General features: G+C 42.8%; 1 protein-coding gene across 1 annotated transcript in view; it reads left to right on the top strand.

Moving 5' to 3' along the window:
- The window catches only part of UNC13C (unc-13 homolog C), a 1458878-nt gene that overhangs the window by 1061288 nt on the left and 376867 nt on the right, over positions 1-20723 (top strand). The window lies entirely within an intron of this gene.

Below are 20723 nucleotides of genomic sequence, written 5' to 3'. Positions count from 1 at the left end.
ATAATGGCAGCGCGTGCTAGATAGCGCGTTGCCTTGCCCAGTAGCACAGTTGTCTCTGAGTTTGTACCAATGACTTTCATTAAGCATCACATACTTTAAACAAAGTTATAGCAGGTTACGTTTGAGAAACATCACCGGTGGCCCTTCTGCCTGCAGCAAGTTGTGCACCTGTTTAAGGCAGTGCAAATGCTCCATATTAATTCGCTCCAACCTCTAGGCCGAGGATGGGTTCAAGAAGGGGTTGTATGCAAGCAAATTTCTTTTCTCAGGGTGTCTCCAGACACTTCAGCTGCTTCTTGCATTGTTCTGGTAAATAGTCTTTAGTGTTTCATCATGTCCATTATTATTTAAACAGGTGTTAATGTACGTCCATTTCTCATATATACATCTCTGCTTTCTCACCAACTGGGCTGTTTAATCCTTGATTACCTACAAGGAAAAAGGCTGAAAATCAGAAACTTTAATTTATTTTGTGTTTCACAAGTCTAGCAAGTGGCACTGTGGCATATGATACCGCCAGCAATTCCTGGCTTTCCAGCCAACAGTATAACTCGTTGTTGTGGGAAATCGGGTTTTTGATTGAGGGAGTGAAGACTCTTCTCAATCGCAAGCAACAACCATAATCCCTGTTCGAGTGAACCACAATGGTCACTAATTAACCTGTGCATAACCCTCAGGTAGCTTGGCACACAAGCAATCAGGCTTAACATAAAGGCAAAGTGTAAAGTGTTTATACATCACACAAACTGTAATAAAATAAAAATCCCACACCAATATAGAAAGACAGAGAAACATGTCGTATATAATTTGAATTTAGTTCAGTTATGTTCAAGTAACTATCCACTGAAGAAAAACAAAGGTTTTTCTGGTAAAATTGTCACCCACCATCGTTACCCCTTGGGGGCATCCTTCATCATTGGGTCCATCCCGTTTGCTATGGATCGGGGAGTGCTGCGACCTATGGCCTACATGGGAGAACATTTTGTTGTTATATACAATGATAAAGAAGTTGTACAAAAAAGGAGTTGTTGGTGTATGGTTAAAAATACCTTAATTTATTTCACCCTTTAGTTGATAAATAGGGCGAGTTTACGATAAGAAATTTGTAATGGATCTGTTCCCCTGAAAGGTCAACATGTTTAAAGCTGTGTCCCTAGTTGACTCTTCCACAGGACCTCGGGAAACAAGTTCCCTGGTACCATTCCTATCAGTTCACACTAGACGCACACTAATTGCATGCAGAAAAATATAAGTATGTACAATTACCACCTATTGGGCGTTCATTGTTTGGTTATCTATGGAAATATAAATGGAGAGTTAGATGTACCAGACTATGGCTGTATACGTATTTCTCATGATTAATGAGGGATTTTTATTTAATTTTTCATGTGTAAGCTCCTCGAGGTAAAAGAAAAAATGTGTTAACTCCAACATATATTGTTGAAGTTATCTAGTGTAGTGCAGGAAATTAAAAACATTCACACTGTGTTTTATTTGGAACACATAGTCATAAGCATATCATGCAATCGAAGTTGTAATAAATACACCACTTACATATAGGGTGCTGTAATGTTATATCATGGTACCTTCAGGGGGAGAGGGTCGCCTGTTGTCACACTCTGTTGGTGCGGGATAAATAAATATGGCACTCATTAGAAATGAATTACAGAAAAATATCTCCGTGGGCTGTTAGTGATCCATAGTTTTTAAAATCACAGTAAACATATTTGTAAAGTTAAGGTAACTTTGAGGCTCTGCGGGACAATGAGTGTCCCTTGTGATGCTAGCCGCTTAAGAAGAGCGGTTTTGTGAGTTCAACATAAATGTGTTTATCGAGAGGGGTGTTGGTTGCCGCACTTACTGCATCAAGGCAAAAGCTCTGCCTCTCCACCTCCTCGGATTTTCCTGCGGGATAGGATATTGTCGAAGAGGTGCACGCTAGTTGTCAGTTGTTCCATGTGGTACATTAGGTGTCAATTCTAGGCAACTTGGATTACATTCCCTTCATTCATTGCTATTTCAAGTGTTAATAGTTTGTTCATTTGTCCTCTGGCTGTTCTCTGTCCACCGCCCCTCTCTCCCGTCAGGGTTGTGCTGTGTATTTTGGGCAGGGCATATCAGCTCTGGCATCATTGTTCCCCAGGCCAACAGCACCTCTGGGAAATTCTCATCTCTCATCGTTTTCCTCATATGTTCATCCTCTGCTGTTGCCCATTCTTTAAGATCGGCCACCCATTTATCCCTAGCAGGATCTCTTGAAGGTAGCCAATGTATTGCCATTTGTCTTTTAGCCACTGTTAGTCCCAATATTAAGAAAAGCCATCTGGTTTTACGTTTTGAGTCTCTGGGTAGTAGTCTCAGGAGACAATTTGTCATTTCTAATGGGACCTTCCATCCCGTTACTCTGTTAAATTGCTTCATCACCGCTGTCCAATACTCCTTTATTGTGGGATAATGCCAAATTAATATATGCAAAATCTGTCTCCGGGCACCTGCATCTGGGGCACCTTGGGTCTCACATTACATTTACGGTGTGTAGCCACCTAGGGGATAGGTACGACATGTGTATAATGTTATATTGTATCTGTTTAAATCAGGCACATACTGATACTTTACGGACTTCTCCTATGTATGCGAGCTAGCCATCTGCCATCTCTCCTCGACCATGAGTGGCTTACCTGGTCTATCCTCCCGCAGCTATCTGTATAAGTGGGTTACAAACTTGCGTCCCCGCGATTGTAATCATTGTGAATAATATGTGCATATGTTCCGGGGCCTCTGGGACTGTTGGCCAAAGCTATCAGGCCATGGCTGCCATTTTTGGGTACTGTAGGAATTGCCCCTCACCCAGCGTAAATGTTTCCATTGCATCCAGGTATGTTATAAACCTGCCCTCGGGATATAAATCCGACAGCATTAAACAGCCCTCTTCTTTCCATTTTTCCACTGACATTGTCTGCGCTATCTGGGCAAACTGAGGTATAGGCCTAGTGTCAAATTATGGTGCATAGGGTGCTTTTTTAAAATTATAGTCGGTACCACCCATTCCAATATCCTGGCCATTAGCAGTATTAGTGGAGGGAGTGATTTGTGAAGTCCTCTGCCTTTCATGAGCAGTGCCCCCAGTTGCCGCCCCCCACAGGTTCCTGAAAACAAGGTTCTCTCCCATTAAGTGTCCGAGTCTAACCATTGTATTGCATGTTGTAGCTGCGATGACAGGCAGTATAACTCCAAATCTAGTATCTCCAGTCCCCCTTTATCCCATGGCCATTTCATTATATCCAGACCCACCCTGCAACATTTCCAGTTCGAGTAACTGTATCAGCAGTGCATCTAGTTCTTTGAAAATTCTGCGTGGTAGTTCATAAAAAGACACCTGCATGATGTATAGGCATCTTGGCAGAACCACCATTTTGATGAGGGCCACTTTACTCATCAGGGACAATTTCAGTGTATTCCAAAATCAGAGGGCCCCCAGCAGCCCCTTTACTATTCTTCCCATATTCAGTTCATAGAAATGGTCTTCTTCTCGTGTTATATGCATACCCAGGTATCGGACACTGCCCGTTGTCCATGGGAGCTGAGATATTGTGAGTCTGCCTAGTCCACCCACTGGGTACAATTGGGTTTCAGATTTACTTATCTGGAGTCCTGACACCTCCCAAACATTTCTAGCTCTCTCATTAACACTGGCGTAGAGATCATCCGCCTGCTCAGATATACTAGGGCATCATCTGCATATAGAGAGACCACATGCTCTGACTCACCTATTGTTATGCCCCATCCTTTCAATGCTTGTCTTAAGTGGCATGCCAGTGGCTCTATTGCTATATATAAAAAAACATCAGAGAGAGCGTGCATCCCTGCTGCGTTCCTCTATGGAGATTCATGCTCCCAGACAAGTATTTCCCCATGCGCACCCTGGCCATTGGGTTTGTGTAAAGTAATTTTACTCACTCAATAAATCAGGCCCATTCATGCAGCACCTACCAAATGTATTTCCATCTCAAAGAGTCGAAGACTTGCTAAAGGTCCAAGAAGGCCAGAGCCTTTTCTACCTTTAGAAGCTCTAGGGACTGCATGACATGCGCAAGTCTCTGGATATTCTTGAGGGTGTTCCTGTGGGGTATAAAGACTGACTGGTCTTCATGGATGAGCTGGGGGAGATATGGCAGTAACCTATTTGCTAATAAATGACGTATGAGCTTGAGATCAACATTTAGTATGGAAAGAGGCCTAAATGAGCTTGGCAATGTTGGGTCCTTCCCTGGTTCAGGCACTACAAATATGAGGGCCCCCCGCATTCCCACGGCAGTTCTTTCCTCTCCAAGGACTCCATAAGCACCTCCATCAACCTATCCATGACCACCTCAGGGTATTGCTTATAAAATTTGTAAGTCCTTCAATGCCCGGGGACTTTGCCTGTTTCATTTTCGTTATCCCAGACCTCTGAATCCAATCTGGGCATCTCTATCTCATCTAGATAGGTCACTATATTCAAGATACACGAGGCATTCTGTGGTTCTGAGTATACCTCTTCCAGATGTGCTGCAAACTCTGCATTAATTCTGTGTTGTGTGTGAGACAGTTTACCCTCTCTATCACATATCTCAAGCATTGGCCACGGTTGTGTTTCCATTCTGATTAGGAATGCCAATAGGTGACCAGAGTTTTCTCCCTCAATGTACCACCATCTTCTATTCGTGTTTCTATCATATTTGTCCAGTCTGTCCCATAATTACCCCACCTTCTGACCCTGCACTCCCCAGCTCTGGGGACCCTCGCCATCTGGGGGAAGTGCTGCCTCTAGTTTAGACAATTCACGCTCTTGCCTATTTAGGTCCTGCTCAATTGCTCTTTTTACCCTACCTCAAAGCACATACATATCCCCTGTAGAACCACTTTCATGGCATCCCATTCAGAGGATCTGCTGCCTGCTGTCTGCCAGTTTGTTTTGAAGTACTGTTTCAACTTAGCCTCTACAGTGGCCCTATAGACCTGGTCGGTAAGCGCTTACTCATTTCTCCTTAATAGTGGTATCTTAGGTATGGGCCTCTGCAAAGCGTACACTACCAATAGTTGGGAGTTGTCTAAAAGATACTGAGCCAGGCAATAATTCTATGGGTGGCTGCCGTCTGTATAAAAAATAATCTAGGTGACTGTGTGTGTTCGTTGCCGTGTATGGCAAGAATAGGCTTGTTTGTGTGGGTTACGGTGTGACCAGATATCTATGAGGTCTAGGTTGATCTGCATCTGGAGTAGTGCCTCTCTTGCCTTGGGTTTGGTATCTGTTTTGGGGGGTATCTATCTATTATCCCGTTTAATGCACAGCTATAATCCCCTGCCATTATGAGTTTCATTTCTGGTGAAAGGGGGGCATGTCTGAGGTTTGTCCCCAGGAAGTCCCCGTCATCATTATTTGGGGCATATATATTTAGTAGTCCCATACTATGGATATCTAGGCTCCGTTCCACCAGTACATATCGACCATTTGGGTCCAAGCATATCCTCTCAGATTTAAAGGGGACTCCAGGCTCTACCCATATTAATGTGTCTCTGGCATAGCCGGAATAAGATGTCGCAAAGATCTGACCCCGCCACCTCCTTTGGATGTATTTCAGACTATCCCCCCACAAATGGGTTTCTTGAAGAAATGCTATGGAGACCCCATATCTTCGCAGATATTCCGCTACTCAGTTACATTTAACAAAGTTGTTCAGCCCCCGAACATTCCATGTTACACCCTAGAATGTCCAGGGATAGCTCCCTTCTTTGAATGAATTCAGCATGGACAACGTCATGTTCCTTCCACTCCATATTGTACCTCCCCCTTTATTCATGGTTTGTAACCCTATACTGCAAATAAAACACCCTCGTGTCTCCCCTCCCATGGGCAGTAGTCCCTCATCCCAATAGCTCAACAGTTGGCCTAAGGACAGTTAACACCACCTCAGTACTGTAATATCCCTCCCCCTCCCTAATGTACTCTCCCTTTCCCTACAACAGTACAACAATATCACAACTAAGTAGTCTCAGTTGTGTGGCCAGTCCACCAGATGCAGCTCTGCCCTGCAAGTCTGTGTTTTGGGCTCAGCAGAAACGCTCTAGTGTGGCGGCTGGACTTTCCTGTGTGATTCATTGTGGTAGAACATTTTCAGCTCCTTTTTATTTTTCCCCCCTCTCCCTTTTGATATGAGGTGATTGGCTGTCTTCAATATGTATGTAGGCTGGACTCACCCAACCGGATCTGTTGTCCCCAGTTATGTCTACTCACAGTTTTTCCTTGTAATCTCCTGTGGTGCTAGGTACATCCTATGCAGCACTGTTGGTTCCCCTTTCATTAGGCTTCAGAGGTCCCATCCATCTCTTGTACCAAGCAAAGCAGTGAGTACTGGTTTTCCAGTGGCATCGTTGTCATCTCTGCCAGTAATGTTCCATCAGCACCTACTAGCCTATGCCCAGTGATCTGTGTTTCTTGTGAGGTTGGTCTCTCTTTTTTATGTCTCTGAGCCGACTTTGATGTCTTCTGTTGCTCGTGCCATTACTGGTTCTGTTCCTATCCACCCAGGCCTAGGGACACCATCCAGTTCATTGCTTCCTGGGGAGTTTTGGAGAAATGGACCCTGTCATTATATTATACCTGCAAACTTGCAGGGAACATTGGAATGTATTTCTTGTTTTGATCCCGCAGTTGCAGTGTAACCCCTAGAAATCCATTACTGAGAGCTTGTACTTTTTTGGTGTAGTCAGGATATATTTGGATTGTGTGGTCTTCGTATGTAGGAGGTCCATGAGCTTGAATGTGCTACAGGATTACGTCCCTGAAATTGAAGAGGCATGTTATCAGGGCTCTGGGTGGCTATCCTGGGTCCGCAGGAGGGCCCAGCCCCCAATGCGCTCTTTCTATAGAGAAAGATTTAGGAAGCCTGACACTGGCGAAAGCTGTTGCTATCCAGTCTTCTAAGAAAATGAAATAATTGATCGACAGAATGCTGGACAATGCAAACATTTACCCCCAGTTTAAAAGATCTGGGTTTAATCCATCATTCTTTTGCTTACCACACCACCCCAGTTTGGACCCAGCCATAAGCAAATCAGCCTTGACCCTGTTCCTTGTGGGAACAGTCCAGCCCGAACTGCCAAGCCAGGTCCTCCCTGGACCGGTAACAAGCATACTGGGACCGGTTTTGGGCATCACCTTTCATCAGCCTGGCTAGCTTGAATCCAGTGGTGTAGTGAGCACGGGAACCACGTCTGGGCATACCCTTCCCACTGAGGGCAACATATGCAAAAGAATCAATTGATGGACGGAATGCAGGACAATGCACACATTCACCCCCAGTTAAAAATTATCTAGTTTTAACCCATCATTCTTTTGTTTACAACACCACCACTCAGAAATATGCAAATCAGTCTTGACTCTGTTCCTTGTGGGAACAGTTCAGCCCAAACTGCCAAGCTAGGTCCTCCCTGGACTGGAAACAAGCATACTGGGACCGGTTTCCAGGAACAAGTCTGCAGCTGGCCCCTTTTGCCTTTTGAGGAAAGCCTATGAATCAAAGATTATTCCTTCGGGACCGTCCTTCTGCACCTTACACTCTGTCTTCCATGCGATTTGGGCCTGGAGGGTAGTCACAGTATTGAGAAGCTTCTGGACCTCTTCCGTAGTGTCACAACCTCTTCTTCAGTGTTCGTTATTCTTTGTGCAACCTTGCGGAGGTCCAGGGACAGATGATTAATGTTCATTGCCATGCTGTCCATCGTAGTCTCCAAGGCCACTCAAGAGTCTCTGATAGCCTCCAGTATGTCAGCCTTATCTCACATCTGAGCACTTTGGTGAGCTGGGTCCATCATGTCTCTTCCCACCTGTTCAGTTGGTCCAGAGCCAAGGACTGTGTATTGTACAATTTTATTAGCCTGCACACCTCTCTGTGGCTTGTCTTTGACCATCTGCTAGCAACGATTTTGTGTTCTTTTCCGCCTTTGTTTCTTCCTTCGTGGGCACATCGCTGTATATTCTTGTGTAGTGTAGTTTTCCATGTTTTTGGGTGGGGGGCCACCTAGGGCCCCCTAAGTATGTCTCCTTTTGAGCACTATCAATGAGTCAGTCCACCGTTTTCATCATCAACTGTGTTAGAGCCTGATAGAGGTTCAGCTTTTCCTCCACAAACAAGAGCCTTAGCTGTCCCATTGAAACTTGTAAGAGCATTAATGTCCAGTGTTTTTCCAAGCTCATCCTTCAAACTCCTCAATTTCATTTTCTCTGGTTTTCACTTTGATACAGGGTGATTTTCAGTGTCAGATTCATCACACATATAATCCTCAGTTTCTTAATAATAATAAAATAATGTTATTAAGCGCACAGCTACCCCCAACGGGGTGTCCCGGCGCTGTAGCAGACAGAGAACAGGAGAAGTGAAAGCATAGCCAGGTTTTAAGAGATTTGCAGAACTCAAGATCTGACTGAATCAGGCATAGGTGAAGAGGTAAATTATTCCAGCATTGAGTGGCGCCCACCTCAAAGGATGTGCCTCCCATTCTAACTTTTAAGGACCGAGGAGTGACAAGAAGGTGTTTGTTATTCGACCTTAAGAACTTTTTCCTTCCAAAAGGGCCTGTTGCCTAGAAAAAAGCCTTGGACGGGACGGGTTCCAAGAGTATCGTCCCAGTCACTATCCCACTCCAAGTGGGGGCTATGGGGGATGTTAGTTATGCAGTCTATTTGCACGGAGGTGGTTTTTAGCGTCCATGCCTTTCACTCCTGATTTCCCTCTTATGCCATTTGCAATTCCTGATGACGTTCCCCTCTGACGCCTTTCAGTGTTTCTTCTCCCAGGGATCTCAGCAGTTCTTGCCCCCCAGAGCAGACTCCACCTCCAAGTTTTCAAAGGCTTCTCCTGTCCCCGCTGTACTAGAGTGCTTCTCAGTGGCCTAAGATGCCCATCTCCAAGCCTAATTACTTCCTCACAGTCATCGGGTAGGGGCCAACACTGCTGGTCACCCTTTGACTCGGGGCTCGCCCTCTCCACCACCTGGGTCTCAAAGCAGATTTTTGCCACCTGCACCTCCAATTCCATAGCCTCCCAATCATTGTCGAAGGGCTCGTTCCCCGACCCAGGCCACCAGCGATGTTCCGTCAGTCAGGCCTCACTGTCTCCACCCACCAGTGCGCATGGCATGCCCTATGCTGATCCGATCGGGCAGCCGGCCATGCGCTGGTATCCGGCAGCACTTAATCCTCCTCAGGGGCTGGATCAGTTAATCTCCTATGTTTATGGCAGTGGGTGATGAATGGAAAGATTTAAGTCCCAGCTGTCTTTGCCAACTTCAACACTCCCTGATGCTTTGGTCAGGCACCGCCATTCCTGAGTCACGCACGACACCTGTCACCTCGATACCTTCTGCACTTCACTTGTGTTTGTTACACAGCGGCAACCATGTAATTTCGGTCCTTGAAGGGCAGGATATCCTCAGGCATCTTTGCGTCTGTTTCTTTTGATTGTTTTGCTGGGATTTCAGCAGGGGTTTGCATTTAGGGGCTCCATTCTAACACGTCTACTCCGCAATCTTGTCAGGCCATGCCTCCAAGACGGGATATACATAGGGATCCACTATTCAATATACACCAGTATTTCTGGATGATTTTGGTTGCTTTATTGAAAGTGGTGATGCATATTGGTCTCTCTTCTCTGTCTTTCTGTGGTGGAGGTTCTAGGAGGGCATCTCTATTGTTGTTTTGGGCCCATTTGTTCGCTCGTGCCACCATCTTACTTGGATACTTTCTAACTTCCTTTTGCAAGCCAAATGGTTGGATTGTATCTGATAATCTCCTAAACCAGATCAGTTCCTTCTTATTCTCAGAAACTGACCAAAGGATAGATTCTCTCTTAGGTGCCAGGGATACAAACTGTCATATAGTAGGAGGCAGTTTTTTGCAGTAGGTTTCTCATGTGTTATGGTTTTCAGCGATCCCTGATATACTGTTCTAATAAGATGTAGGAACAACACTAGTTCAGTTCTGCTCATCGTGTTAGTGAATCTCCGAAAATCATTCTGCATATTTAGCCAGGTCAAAAATGTGGTTGCAGTGGCCTGAACGACAATATTCCATGGGGCCAATTTATTAGGTGAGGCACATCACCACCCTTTACATTAATAAATGCATGGCTGGCAATTAATAATTAACCCCAGTAAAATGTATCATAAAGTATCAAATCCTTTCTAAAGAACCCCTCGCCGCCACAAATGTTTTTGAAGCCCCCATTTGCAATTTTGTTAGACTGTTACTTCAGCTATCTCTGAACAGCATAATTTGTGGTAATTCTGTCCCTTTAATAACATTGCCGTACAAAATACGTCCCAGTAATGGAATTCAGCGAGAGACCTGCTCCAGATGACCTTCAACAACACCTGATTTCATTATAGCCCACATTTTCCTCCACAACAAACTTTCTGTAAAAATACGTCTCAAGAGAATTTTTTTAAATGACTGAGACGAGTAGATAATATTGAAATACAGTAGATAACCACTTCTTTAACTGTCCCCTGGCTCTTTTTCATAAACTGTATTGGAAAGGAGCCTTGGTTCCACTGAAGACTGCCAGTTCGACCAGGGTAGCGGTCTAGTTCTTCTCAGAGCAAGAGGACGCAACGTTCCTGATGTGCCGTGCCATACTTAATACTCAGGCGGGCACTGCTCCAACAATATGCAGTCCCTGGAGTAAAATCCAAGTAGGTTCAAAGGCAGAGGTGTCACCTTGATGCGGCGCCCACCACCCTCCTCGATAAACACATTTTTTTTCATCTCGTAAAACCGCTCTTCTTAAGTAGCTAGAATCACAAGGGACACTCATTGCCCCGCAGATCCTCAAAGTTACCTTAACTTTATGAATAGGTTTATTGCGATTTTAAAATGTATGCATCACTAACAGACTGCAGAGAAATTTTGCCATATGTATTTCTCCCGCACCAACAAAGTGTGACAACAGGCCACCCTCTCCCCCCAGAGGTACCATGATGCAACATTACATCCTATTTGTATGTGGTATTTTCATTGCAACTTCGATTGCATGGAATGCTTATGTACATGTATGTGTGTTCCAGAAAAAGACAGTGTGAATGTTTTTAACCCATTAACCGCAGCATAAATTCCGCCGCGGTGTGGGTGATTTATTGCGCGGGCAGGCCACGTCGCCCAACGGACGTGCGCAGCACTACTGAGGTAGCGCTCGTGACAGTCGTTGGCCGACATGCGCACGCGAGGGGTTAATTTCCTACACTACACTAGATGTGTTCACCAACAATGTATGCTGGAGTTTTCACCTGGAGGTGGTCACACACAAAAATAAAATAAAAATCACTCAATAATCATAAGAAATACGTATACAGCCATAGTCTAACTTCTCATTTATATTCCCACAGATAACCAAACAATGAATGCCTAATAGGTGGTAACTGTATATATTTATATTTTTCTGCATGCAATTAGTATGCGTCCTGTGTGAACTGATAGGATTGGTACCAGGGAACTAGTTTCCCTAGGTCCTGGAGAAGCGCCATCTTGGGGCACAGCTTGAAACATTTTGACCTTTTAAGAGAACAGGTAAATTACAAATCTCTTATCCTAAACTCCCCCTATTTTTGAACCGTATCGACTAGAGGTTGAAACAATTTAAGAGACACCTACTAACCAGGTATTTTTAACCATACACCAAAAGCCCCCACACCCTTTCCTTTTTTGAACAACTTCTTTATCATTGTATATAACAACAAAAACTGCTCCCACGTGGGCCGTAGGTTGCAACGTGCTCCGATCCACAGCTGAAGGTATGGAACTGATGATGAAGCATGCCACCAAAGGTAAACCCTTGTGGGTGAGGGTTTTTCAAGAAAAAACTTTATTTTTCTTCAGTGGAGAGTTACTTGAACATAACTGAACTGGGTTTTTCTTTTAGTAATAAGGTACATATAGAGGAGGTTAAACCCAGTGTATCCTCTTACTCCCCCCTTTTTCCTGGTACACACGTATATAATTTGAAACCAGAATGAGAAAAATCCACAGTAGATCTGGATTCATGAATTTTTAACGTAAAGTAAAAAGTAGCTCCTAACACATCAAACCACCAACTGCGGGCATTTAAAAGCACAAGACCTGGGCAAAGTCAAAAGTTGTGGCCAAACGTGATGGAGCTCCGTTCAGATACAAGTAGTGGATAGGGCCCAGTCTAGGGTTACCGTTGGACTTACAAAAAAAGTTGAAAACAATTTTCCGGAGAAGGTAATGTTTAGCAGGGCAAGGCAGCTGTCGGTGTTCAAGGAGGAGGCATTTTTGTCAAGGACCTACTGGTAGAAGTCTAGGTGAAAAATTCCATGTTCGGATTTTGCCACTTTTTTGGAATTAAAAAATCTCCAGTGGAACAAAAGCTGCAGGCTGTAGCCAACGAAGACACCACAAGGCCTGATAACCCTTCTGAGAGGAGCAACTGAACAGGATTTGCTACTGTAGAGGAAAATGCAGTGGTAGCTACTGTTAAGTCAACCAGCAATTCACCTTTGATGGATCGGTGAGCAGGTAGGTCCTGGCTTCTTTCATGTTTGTACTCATGTGGTGCGAGTTGCAGTTTTTCTACTACCCTGGACATGAACTAAGGTGTTCAGTAAGGAGGCGGCCTGGCCAGAGATTAAAAATGGTCCAGAGTGTGTAATCTAATGGGACCCCGCGGATATATGGTTTATTTCTATATGGTGAACTACAGTTTCATAAGATGCATATCATGGTGTATTGGCTGTATTGGGTGAACAATACATGTTGGCTGTGTTGTTCTGCTGTAAAACTTGGATCTATATGCATACGGTACAAGTACAATATAGAAGATATGGAATATTCTACATTTTGATTTGGACTCTTTCACATTAATATTACTGTTGGTACGTCATTATATGTGTTTTTCTATATTGTTGCATCAGGTCGCACCTTTTGAGCAGTGAGTGCTTATAGCAAGTGCACATCGCTTCTTTGGATATTACTTACTTACTGAGGACAAATAGGAAGTGCTGTATATTTTGCTCACTGCTCATTTTGTATTATTGTGATGATCCTGGTTTCCTGTCAGTTCTCATACCACGTTCCAGGTTTTGGCTGTTTGGGCACCTTTAGCACTGCTTCCAAGGGTCCAGGACTAGTTGGGACCCACTTGGTTAGCTCTCACTTCAGGCAGGGTCAGGCACGAGTTCAAGGTTGTTGGATCTTGGTGTATCTCTATAGTTCAGAACAGGAGTCCAGACAATTTGCCCTTGGAGTCACTTTGTTAGTTTAGGGTTCAAGCAGCAAGGTAGGCCTCAATCAACAGAGCAGTCGTCTGAGGGTGCAAGGCAGGATTCACGCATCAGGCCGGCCTTCTGAAACACAAAGCAGGTTTCAAGCAGCAGGCTAGTCCTCTGAAATTCAAGGGAGTTCTTATGTGTTTCCTCCGAGGGTACAGGAGTAAACTTATGAGTAGTTCATTGGGTTCAATATTTATACCTGGTAAAGACCTTTAAAGAGGGAGAAAATATCTTGTCCACCCCCACATCTGGTTTTGGAAAGTTCCTTTCCCTTTCTTCCCTTGCCCAGGTTCCAAGAGGTCCTTTGAGAATGTTGCTGGAGGAAGCCTTTTGTAACGTAAGTGGGAAGGGAACAGTTCTGCCTCCAGCATCCAGGCAGGATGGCCCTCCCCCAGCTACACCCAGGTCCTATTGTTCACTGTATGGACCCAACACACATTCTTAACAAAGAAGCCATTAACAGGCCAAGGCAGCTGGAAACTCCTCGGAGACCTTATAAACCTTTGGGCAAGAAAATCCCATCTTTCTAATAGTGGCATTTTCAAAATTGTAATCTAAAATCCGACTTTACTGTTAAGGCAGATTTTAATTTGCTATGATTACATGATTTTTCTACCTGTTCCTAATCAAAAGTTAGCACTTATTAAGGGTAATAAGATAAAAACAATGTTATCACGTCGAAGAGGTAGGCCTTTTTCACAATCAGGCCATGTACAACTTAAAAAAACATGCCGTACTTTTTAAATTTATTGTTCCTGTCCTATCGGCTATGTGGGACCTACGACAGGAGTGACCTATATGTATTAAAAAGGAAAGTGACTTTTTGCCTTCAGACCTGCTGTTTTTTTCTAACTTTGTTGTTGCTGACTTTAAGACGCTAGGCACTTTACCACTGCTAACCAGTGCATGTACACTCTGCTCAAAACATAGTGACAATGGTGGATGCACAATTGGCATATTTAACTTACTTAAATGTCCCTAGTGAAGTGCACTCCATGTGCCCAGGACCTGTAAATTAAATGCTACTTGTGGGCCTGCAGCCCTGATTGCACCACCCACTTAAGTAGCCTTTGAAACATGTCTCAGGCCTGCCATTGAAGAGCCAGTGTGTGAAGTTTTAAACTGCCACGTCGACCTGGCAAGTTAACCCTCTTGCCAGGCCTAAACCTTCCATTTTAATACACGTCAAGGTCAGGATGCAGTATATTTAAAAAGTATGTCATGTAAGTTTTACATGTCCTAGTACTGAAAACCTCTTGAGTTAGTTTCTCACTACTGCAAGGCCTATCTCTCCCGTAGGATAACATTACATTTTATAAGTGTAATTCCCAAATGGGAAGAGGTAGAACCCCCAAGTTTGGTGTCTCTGGAATTAAAATTTAAAATCACAACGTCAGATTTTAAATTGTAATTCTGAAAATGCCTTTTTTAGAAATTGTATTTATAACACAGGGCAACCCAATATTCCCCAAGGGAACTGGGAAATTACTATTCCAGAAAAATATGTTCCTGGAGTAATTATTCTCGGACAATTACAACATATGTTAGTCAGTCGGAACAGCTGTGCAAAGCAAAGTCAGAAACAGGCATATTGCTATCACAGAGTTATATAAGTGTTCAATGTATTATGCATCCATCTATAGTAGTACCAATCCTTTTGCGAGGAATATAAAGAAATGGTTAAGATATATAGATGAGGTTTTATTGATCTGGCGTGGTTCTACCACTGTCTTACTTGGGTTCCATAAGTGGTTGAATGCTCAGGATGCTAACATACATTTCACCATGAAATTCAATAACCATTTAATCAACTTTCTTGATCTGAATATTTCGAATGATAATGGTGTCCTATACCTAGGGATTTTTACCAAACCCACAGCAAGAAACACGCTGCTTAAATACACAAGCCATCATCCTAGAACTTTGCGAGCTAATCTTCTGTTCAGTCAATATTTATGAATAAGACGGAACTTACCAGTAAGGAGGTCTCATTTGCTGAGGCAAATCTTTTACTGTCTAAGCTAGTGACAAGAGGTAATCCCTATTGTTTGTTGAAAAGATCTCTCCAGTGAGCCTGGTATGATGATCATGATTCCATATTGCAAGTAACGGCTAGACAGAAGCTGTCTTGGCAGGCGTGCGCTACCATGTTTGAGACAGAATCCAATAAGATCAAAAAAAATATTCTGATGAACTAGCATCTGTTAGATTCATTGCATGCACAATAGGAATTTTCTCCTGTAAGAGAGGGAGGAATTTGAAGTATTGATTAATGAAAGCTTATATCAAGCCAGTACTTTAGACATTAAGTCAGTGGGGTCTTTGTTTAACTTGTGAACATTGTCTTTGTGGCAATTGTGTGGCACGTTCACCTACAAATTCTGTAAAATCTTGCGTATTAAATGAAAGGAGATTGGAATGTCGAAAAACGTTGTTTGCTGTTTTGAGTGTTCCTGCCTATTGCATTATATTGGGAAACCCATCCAAGAAGTGAGGAAACTAATCATACATCAATCACGGATTCGTTGTAAGGTGGCTAATGCCCCGCTGCTCAATCATTACAATGCTTTGTCCCAGGCAGCTTGTGCAATGAAATGGTTTGTCCTAGAAGTGGTGAAATATGTCAGACAAAGGCATGATGTGGACCGATTGCTTACAATGAAGGAGAACAGATGGATCTGGAGCACCAATGCGATTAATAAGGGTCTCAACCAGCAGCTTGACTGGCATATGTTGGCCACGTTGTAGATGTAATAGATGCTTTCAATGCATCGGCCATGCATTGCGTGGATGAACTGAGTCTCTTTTGAATGTTATTCCTCATCGCACCTCGGTGTGCTATGAGTGGCAGTGAATAACATTTGGCATTATGATGGTGAGATCTTTCTACATTACTTTTGTTTTGTTCATGTGCTAGTATGGCTGGTATTTTTACCTTATCTTTATACTACGGTATTCATTGTTGAATGCTCAACTAGCTCGTTTGGCTATTGTTGGTTGGTGCAATCCCTATTAATTCCTATGATGGCTCGAAGATTATAATATATAATATTTGTTTTAAGACTGAGCATTTTTCATTCTAGTTGTTTTAAATGGATTCCTAGTTGTGTGACTCTCAAAGGTTGTTAGATGGCATACACTTTAGGCGAAATGTGCAGTTATCAGTTCTTTCTTTTTGTTTATCCTGAGCATTCCCTAATTGTATGTGACTGGTAGGTTATTCTCCCCTTGTTGTATAAGGTTGTATAGGTGTCAACTCCTTTTTTCTGTAATTACACTGACTACATATTTTATTGATTCTGAGCGCTCCCTGTTACTATTATGCAATCTTTGCATGTGAGTGGTGGATGTATTTTTTGGTGGGCCTTCATCGTTGTTTTCCCTTTGTGTGGATTATACAATCCTCAGCGCACTTAGCCATTCTAATATGGCCCCTGTTTGGCCTCTTGTATAATGTGATCTGGAGGGGGCAGGTCCTGGGCCACTCTATATGCGTATTTTAGTGTCCTTGGGAGCGAGGCAGTGTCCCAATGCAGACTTGGATAGCACCCAGCTGTAGATTATTAACACAATTACAGAAAGGAGTTTTACTGTTTCTTCTTCTATCTCTTTGGCATTTTGGCTTATAGATGTTGTGGTCTGTTTCCCATCCTTTCAGATATTTTTACTCGACATATAGCGTGCATTGAGTAATACTTGGTTCTTTTTGTGTTTTTATGTATATATTATAATGGCAGTAGATCCGGATATGTTCAGACCTTTGATTTGTTCATGTGTTTCTCTTTTTCTGTAGTACTTGAGAGCTTTGGCACAGAAAAAAGGTAATATTATTTATTACCTTTCTCGTTAGTTTTTAATCCATTTTGTTATCCATTACATGTTTGGAGTGGGTCCAACATGCATGTTTCACGGTGCTTAACTAAGCTTTTGTCACCTCGGTGGAGGGTGAGTTCTTTTGTTGATTGCTGTTTGATTGACATTTTAGGCACCTTTGGTATACTAAGCAATGTGGCACTTTTTGGTGGTGTCTCATTGTGGGTAAGTGCCACACAAGATGCTTTGTGGCGTGTTGCTGCAGACACTCATTAGTTGTTCTCTAGTCCATTTAGCTGCTCTACTCTTGCTGAACATTTACAACACTGAGTCCTGATGATTTTCTCAGGAACCGTGTGGCGATAAGAGACCGAAATGTCTATGGGTCCACCTCTATAACCAGAATGATATCATTGTGTCACTCTACAGTTCACATCATGACTGTAAAGAATAGAAAATCGTAGGCAACTCAGGACTCATTAACCTACATGGTTAAGAGAACTTTACGCTTCCCAATGATACTTGGATTTGATTTATTCAAATAAAATTGATGTGATCATGTGGATAGAGTCAGTTTTGTTTTTGTCAAGGTTGCTTTTTCCATGTAATATGCTGTGTTTACTGTATTCAATGTATTATACGTATAACACATAAGTAACTCTGTAATAGCAATATGCCTGTTTCATACCTTGGTTTGCATGGTTGGATCAAGTGACCAATATATGTTGTAATTGAACAAAAATATTTCCTCCTGGAAGATGTTTTTCTTGGTCTTTGAGAAAGTTGGCTTTTTCTTATGTCAGCCATTTGGTGCCTTCAGCCTGTCTATGAATACACGTCTGGGGTGGGTGACAGCTGAACTTTGTGGATTCCATCTAGACAGCCACACACAAATCAAGCTTATGTGTGACTGACGGGCCGTCCTGGGCAGGATGGCAGGGAGGAGCTGACACTCCTGAGTAGGCTGTGCCCTGTCCCCACATAAAGGGCTGCAGCCCCCCGCAGTGAGGCTGGAGCTAGGGCAGGAAGGGCAGGGACAATGTGCACTTGAAAAGCATTTCTTTGAAGTCTCCCTACTTCAGAGACACGACTGGGGATTAGTACGAGACCTCACCACCACCATTTCAGTACACATTTGGACCTGTGGATACTCTGCAAAGAAGAAGGACTGCTGTATTGCTGAAAGGACTGCCTCTGTGCTGGACTACAACTCTGCCTAACCCCTCCTCTGCTGTGCTGACCTGTGGCCCTCCTTGCCTAGGAGTGAGAAGAACTGGACCTGCATCTCTCCAACCCAGAACCAAAGATAAGCCTCATGTTTAGAAGCCTCAGGGACTTCAAAAACTTCCAAATCACCTGGTACCGGAACTGAACTCTCCCATCTGAGTGTCTTGCCCTACCAAGTGGTGCAAATCCAGTCCTGGATCCTTTGATGTTGGTTTAAAGTACTGCTGCAGTACAAATCCATGCATCAAAGCTGTTGCACCACTCTGAACCGGTGCACCTCCATTGACAATGACGCATTGCCACTGCTGCGAGGATCGTGCACATCAAATCCCCAACTATATAGTGCATCACCTCCAGTTGCAATGCATCTTCAACTTTGCATGCCTCGGTGCCAGCACATTGCCTTCAGACATTTTCACACAAGTTGGAACTTGTAAGATAGTTGCGTTAGCCAGTTTTGTCCAGGCTGGAATTGGCTACCCGGTTGTCTTGTCCAATTTGATACAGGCCGTAGATTGCATGTGTGGTGGTCAGAGTAGCCAGTTTTGGATCTTCTAGTCTTGAGCATAAACATGGAGGGCTCTGATCTTATCCCTGTGACTTGACACTGCTCGTATGCGTGCTGGTATCATGAGAAGGTGCGAGGTTAGAGGAACTTTTTTTGTGCAAAGTGTGAGAACTCCTGCTCAACCTAGTGACACTGGTTATGTCTATTTAAAGTACGTGGTTCCTCATACAATTTACATTGATTATATGCATTTTACCTAGATGAAATGGATAGAGTTCATATTTCCTACAACTAGCTTCCTTTATGAGAATGTGGGGTTTGAAAGACGGCTCCAACTGGCAAATTAAGACTCCTTAATCCACAGAGCATCCAAGGACTAAATTCAATACCAAAAAGCTTCCACATGGCTGAAAGAGTTCCAGACCTATAAAAGGTTTTATGTAGCAGGTTGTGACACAATTGAATGGCAGTTCCCTTTATATCATCTCTGTTTATTGGGAGGTAAGAACAGGTACACATCTTCTTTACCGCACTATTTATCACTACTTTGAAGACGTCGCAGGCCGGTTTCTTCCTCTGATATTTACCATCTAACACACGGTCGAGAAGGCCCTTTATTGCAATGCAATAGGGTTCGCATTTGTGAGAGTTTAAGCTATTAGTATTGTAAATGACAATGCATTTTAATTATGTTTTAAAACCCAAAGCATAAATAAGAGGCATTGTCATTTACAATGCCAAAAGCGCAAACGTGTGTGAATGCGAGACCTATTGCATGGCAAATGCGTGTTTGCTTTGCCTCTTCCTTTCTCCTTCTTTCTCCATATCTTTTTGCACTACTTATTACTTTCCCAATGTCTTTCTTTCTCTCCCTCTTTGTTGTGCATATTTTTCAGTCTCTTTCCCTTTATTTTTATTCTTGTCTTTATTTCACTTGTGATATGTTCTCTACTTTGTCTCATTTGTACATTTACTGTCTCCTTTGTCTCCACTTTCCTCCTCCTCCTTTATTACTTTTTTCTTCTCCACGTTTCTTTTCTTTTCTTTTCTTCTCTTCTTTTTTTTTCTTTTGTCTCAACTTTTCCACCCTTATTTCTTCTTCATCTTTCTATCTTTTTTCTCCTATGTCTTTCTCATTTCTCTATTTATATTTCCCTCCTCGCTCTTTCTTGATTTCTCTGTTTCTACTTTCATCCTTTTGTCCTATCTCTTTCTTTCCCTATTTCGTTCTCTGTTTTTCCTTTTTTCTTTTTCCCCTTTCTTTTAGTCTTATCTTCTTTCTGTCTTCATCTTTCTTTCTCTGTTATTTTTCCTTTGTCTATATCTTTTACTTGTTAAATTTATGTATTGAACATTTTTCTTACTTTTTCTCATTTCTTCCTTCATTACTCTCCTTTTTTCCATGACTTTCATTTCCATGTCTTTCTTCCCATCCTTTTTAACATTGTCTTTTTATATTGCACTCTTTTTTCTCTTTCGCTGTTGTGCCCTTTATTTCTTTACTTCTTCCTTAGCAGCTCTTTCCTCTTCTCCTTTCATTTGTTTGTTTCACTGGCTTTAACCATTTCCTCCTTTCATTTTCTTCTTAATTTCTTTACTCCTTCATCTCTTTTTGTTGTTGTTTCTTTCTCTGTTTATTTTTCATCATTCTTTCTCTTTCTTTCTCTGCTTCTTTCTTTCCTATTTCCCTTTCTTTCCCTCTTGCTTTTTCTCTCTTTCTTCCTTTCACTGTCTTAAGAGCCAAGGGACAAAATGGATCGTCAGAGACCCCAAATACAGCTCAAGTGCCATTAATACTGTATGCTCCCTGTAGCATTAACAAGCATACTCTAAGTGCAGGGTTTAGTTATTT

This window comes from Triturus cristatus, chromosome 3_1 (genome assembly GCF_964204655.1).
Source record: "Triturus cristatus chromosome 3_1, aTriCri1.1, whole genome shotgun sequence".
Classification (NCBI taxonomy): Eukaryota; Metazoa; Chordata; class Amphibia; order Caudata; family Salamandridae; genus Triturus; species Triturus cristatus.
The sequence above is the reverse complement of the archived record's forward strand: the minus strand, read 5'-3'. Positions and strand labels throughout refer to the sequence as shown.